The sequence below is a fragment of the Ruditapes philippinarum genome, unplaced genomic scaffold (genome assembly GCF_026571515.1).
Source record: "Ruditapes philippinarum isolate M1 unplaced genomic scaffold, ASM2657151v2 ctg984_1_1_1_1, whole genome shotgun sequence".
Classification (NCBI taxonomy): Eukaryota; Metazoa; Mollusca; class Bivalvia; order Venerida; family Veneridae; genus Ruditapes; species Ruditapes philippinarum.
Window position 1 is genome coordinate 40,487 of NW_026866059.1, and position 6,000 is coordinate 46,486.

Consider the following 6,000-nt stretch of genomic DNA (forward strand, 5'->3'; position numbering starts at 1 on the left):
TACTTTATTAGATGTAACATTAACAATAATATATAGCTACATGCCAGTACTGTGTTCAATTAATGATGATAGTCAATGCTTGTCAATGAAATAAGTTTAATATCGAAAATCCAATGTCCAACTTCATATTTCATGTGACTGTTTTTACATTTTTCATATTGGAAATCGTTAACGGTGCACATTATTTTGTATAGGAACTTATACATTCAAATTTGTTTTCCAGTTGAACATTAATTTCATAGAATATTAAATGACATTGATCAATACAATTGTTTTTTATTAAAAGTAATAAAAACATGTTTAAACAATTACTGAATGAACACCAGGACATAAATTTGTATTTCTTTATGATATTTTTAATTTGTTAAGAAAAATGACTATGATCTAAATTTTGCATGTTTATTCTAGAGAATATAAGCAAAATATGAGTGAGTCATTACATAAATCTGCCAGCATTGCCTTTGTTGCTCAAGAAATCTATCTACCATCAAATAGTTACTATGCCAACAGGTATGAACATTTATCAATAGTTTGCGATCTTGCAACTTGAGCAGTTTTGTTTTTCAATTTGTGATATTACATTATACTATATGTAGATTGTAAATTATTGTTGCACAAATTCAATTTCTCTGCAAAATCAATGTCTCTCACTCAATTTGATTCGAGACAATGACAATATTCACTTTCTCACAACAAATAGTAAATTGTATTTTAAATATCACAACCTGTATTATACTTAATCTCAATTGTCATGGAAGTTTCAGGCCCGTATTCGGTAAGTATTTCATTATGTGCAAAGTTTTATTCGTGTTCTTTACTCTACCTTTTTTTCTCATAAGGGAGACTTCAAAAGTTGACTGATCGGTTTTGTTGCATAACAACTTTCAATGTACATTCCAAAGTGTAAGCATGTAGTGTAAAAATGTATTTCATGGAGGGTAATAGAATAAATTTAGTACATAACTAAAAACAAACAAAAAATCTTATTTTGAATCTACAGCCGATAAAATTAAAGCATGGGTAGAAAATGAAAGAGAATTAAATAGTTTTCAAGAACAGAAAAGCAACTGAGAAAACTTGTGAAGACCTGAAAGACTTTATGAAAAAAGGAAGCTAAAGCAATTAAACATTTCAATAACGTGTACTTTATTTTGAAAATATCAACATTTTTTTTGTCAAAACACAAATATGTTAGTCGTAATCATCTCACATTAAATCTTTTTATTAATAACAATACTGTTTTATTTAAATCTTTGTCGTTTGTATTTGCAAATATCACGTCTTAATTATCTTAAATGTCTATAATAAAGTTCAAAGATTGTGTACATTAAACACATGTGTATCTATGCTTTAAACAAATGTGGTTGGAAACAAAATTTTTATACTAATATTTGGCAATTTATTTTTAGAAAGTTGCGTTATTAACAAATCAAATGAAGAAAAAGTGTGTGTTTCTTTTGCTAAATGACAATATTCGTAAAACGGAAAAGTTCCGTATTAGATCTATTTAAATGTAAATGAGGCCAAACTGATTCAAAATAAAAACTCAAATTTACGTGTTATGCAGTATAAGATTTTTAAGAACACCTCAAGTTAGACCCCTCCTAATCTCAAAACATTCTTAACTTACCTTAGTTTACTCAAATATTTGACTTAATAATGTGAATACCACTTCACTGAAAAGTTGCGTACTGTCTTGACCGTTGGGCAATTATATGGGATTTACTCAATGAGGGTGAGTGAAAATATCGATTCTGACTACGGGCCTTAATATATTTGAATCATGTTGACTCTGCATCCTAAAACTAACAAGTTTTGCTGTAATTTGTAAAATCATGGTTCTAAACCAAGTAGCGCTCGAATCGAATACGACTGGGTTAAAATGCATAGACAAAATCACAAAATAACTCCACCATCTTATCTGTACAAAGACTTATTTTTAAGAAATAAATGTATATTTGAACTAGTATACTCGTATCTTGTCTTTGATTTCAAATCGCTGAGCCGAATATACAATCAATATTTAAATATTTGATATTTTGCCTGAATCTAAATTCAAACCAAAATATTTGTGCTAAGGTATACTTGCAAAGTTGCATACCATCTGATCAATATTATTGTAAATAGTAGATTTTGCATATCTGTACAACAAATTGTCTATAATATTTCTGGAACATGATACATAATAATAATACAAAAATTAATTTTTGCCACAACCAATTTGCAAAATACATAAAATAAGAAATTATCACCATAAAGCCTGAATAGACTTACAAAAAAAAATTCAAACTGATTAAGTGTAAAAGGTATGTTAGAAAACAATAGCATCAGTATATTCCAGATTAAAAACTGCAAGCTAGGATGTAAGCAAGATGAAATACCATATTATTAATATATGATTTTTATATATTAAAAATATTTTTGGAATAAAAAGGAGGATGCCATATTATCACTTAGATCAACTTATATAAATCTAAGTTATTGAACCAGTGGACAAACTTATTTATAAAAAAGTCTTGCTTATATCCTCAAGAATCATAACTAATGCATATCATTTTGACAATTTTTCATTTCCTTTTCTAGTACATTTTGAGAGATATTGATTCACATGCATGTTTTAGAATGCTGTTAGTGTCAATTTATTAAGGTTTAATGACAGCAACATTTCCTTTTATGATACAAATTTATGAGTTCCTCCTTTTTTGACCAAGCTCCGTCGGTATCTTCAGAAAAAGGTTGGTTTCCTTTTACTAAATTTGTCATACCATGCTACCATGTATTCAGTTTATTTATTAATTACATAATAAAATATTAAAACATGGTTGTGTGTATTATTGAGCCCAGATAGTTTCGCTCGATGCAAACTGGTCATAAAATGGTTCGTTTAGAAAAAGATATGACTTTTGTGTAATAATATTTAATATTAAAGTTATATTCCTTGCTGCGTAAATGTTTCATAAGCAATGGATATCGGAAATTATGTGGACATGATATGGTCAAACTCAAATTTAAGTTTGAAACAAGTGACTTTGACGATCTAAGGCAAAGCATGTTATAGTTTTTATCTTGACATTTTTCATAGTACCACAGACATATCTTGTTAAAACTGTTCTGTATCTTGTTATTGTGTCAAGAAAACAATTCAAGAAAAGGAAAATGTAGCGTCACGAAGTGAAATCTTTATAATTGATTTAATGGACAATTGATATATTATTTTTTTCGTAAGTAAAATTTTTCACACCTTAAGCGTTTTATGTTTTACATGTTGACATTGCCGTGATGAAGCTAAATGATTTTTTTTTTTCATTTTTCTTCTCGATAATTGGAATATGAAATGGACAAATAACAATGCTGCAGTTTTTCATAAATCACAATTTTAAACAAAAACAGTGTCAATTTTGTCAATGATGCTCACTTTAAAGAACATACTAGACACACTTTTAATATCCTGCCAGTAGATAACATTTCCTCAGTAGCAGTTTATTTATTGACTGATTCTTAGACAATAAATCCAAAGTAAATTGTTCTATTTTTCCCAGATCTGACACAATTGATTGCCAAGTTGCCATCAATGCCTGCTTCTGACTGAATGGACACGCAGTTTGTTATTATGATTGGTATATATTCTATCTTATAGACTATCTCATTATCTCATTTCGTTCGTATATTTTTATTTCACACAATTCCCTCTCATTTAGGAAGCTATCAGATCACAACTTTGTCACGAAGATAAAATATTTCTTGTGAGATTTCTTTAATCTACTAAATAGTATTTTGATATTGAAAAGCAAATAAATAGGTTAGATTTTTTGACAATAAAGAACTGTAATATTTCACGATGACCATGTATGATTCCTAAGCATACGCGTTTTTAAAACATATATGATATATCGGGATAAACATTATAATAAATTTGGTTTCACATTAAATCGACAGCTTGAACTGAGATGACAAAAGTGTGAAGGTCGGATAGCTTTGATTAAGCATAAAACTGCTTTAAGACAAGTAGAGCGTCCTTTCTTTTAAAAGAAGAAGAAGGTACAATTTTTACAAAAATATTAAACGTTCTCGATAAACTAAATGCTCTTTTATCATTAAAGAGTTTGTTACCAAGATATGCAATAAAAAAATTTTTTAATATCTTTTATTGATACATTTCAGCAATATTTTCGGACATTCAACATTTTCTGTTTTCTGTAAATATTCAAGCTGTCTTGCATTTGTAAGGTCTTTTGGAATCGTTAATTCCAGAAGAGAGAAATAAAGAATCCCCAAAGAACGTAGAAAACGACAAAATTTAAAAAATACTGTTCAATTGCCCCTTTGTCAGTGTTTTAAAATTGAGTCAACCTACCACTATTTTTATGAATATCAAAGATTTGATAACATAAGTCACATTCTGTTTAATACAATATCAAATATTATAGCTCCTTCGTTAGCGATCACCTTGTTCGGAACGGAAACCAAATCAGCTGAAGCAAATGAGATTATATTTTCCGCAGTTGATAAGTATATCAAACTAAGTAAAAGGTTTGAAACATGATTAATTTAAACATTTAATATTCATTATCACAGTCGTTTTTCACATTAAATTTGTATTCTCCAGAATCAGCCAAAGGAAGTCCGTCCTTAATGTACCAGGATAACATAATAATTATAACATATCTTACCGTTTATTATATATGTTTGATAATAAATATATGTATCCTTACGTTTTTTTCTAACATATTAATATATAAATTCTTACACATTGTCTCAGTAGACTGATGCCATCCCTTTGTTGAAAATTTAAAAAAGAGTCGGAGAAGAACTGTATAAGATTTTATATCTTTCGTTCTAATCCATTTCAACATTGTATATTTTGAATGAATGTATATTATGTACTGTGTATGATTATGAATAAAATATGTTTAAACTAAACGACAAAATTGAAAATGTTTCAGGCTCGGTTTGTTTGAGCCTGTTCATGTCATGGACGGGAATGGAATGTGCAAGTTACTGTCCACATCCCCTAGCACCGGCATAAGCAGAATTCAACATTTAACATGAAGTGGTAAAATTTGAAACTTTGAAACATCCGTAGATGTGTTCATATGGCGGTTATCATGGAACCTTCAATGTGGCACGTTAGTGCCATTCCACGAAAAGCGGCATATGGTCCCCAAGTAAGAAAAATGAGTTTGCTCTAAACGAGAAAACAATGGGCAGAACTAAATAAAATTGAATTTTGAAAGGAGATTAGAGGTCATGTAGCTTGCATATCACAGATAATACGTCAAAAGACAAATTTAAATAGCAGGCCAGATATCCTGAAGGTGATTCAATAGTATTAAAGTGAGGAATACTGGAACCACCCAACAAGAAAATAGCCGAATGGAAAGAACTAAAATACTACAAGCACAACAATAATGTCATGCTGAACGATCTTTAAGGATCGGAAATATAACATCCCTGATTCAATGTACGGGGTGACTTTTTACAGCCTCCACACGGCACAAACAACTTGATGTGTTATGGATATCATAATGATGTGAGGAGAGTGAAAGATGTTCCACATATCGTTATCTCTTATAAACATATTCAAGTCTGCAACCTTCAACTTATTTTTTTGTCGTCATTGCTCTCAAGGGGTATTTATTTTCCAAAATTTTTAAGGATGTTAACATTTTTCTCATAATCTTTAATGATGTAATCAATGTTAACAGCCTTGGTAAATTAACCCTCGTAGATCTATTTGATAATATATGTTTTCTAACTTTTGTCTTCGTTAGATAATGAAATCAAGATAATATTTTGGATTTAACCGGCATATATTTTGAATATCATTCTTGAATGTAGAAAAGATATTTATCTGATGCTAATAATTGATTGTTCGTGCAAAGTAGATAATAAAATTGAAACTGATTACAGAAAAAAATGTACTTTAACACTCACCATCTACTCTTGGATGGGCATAATGTCACTTTGAACACCCTCCTTATATTTTATTTCAAGTATAAG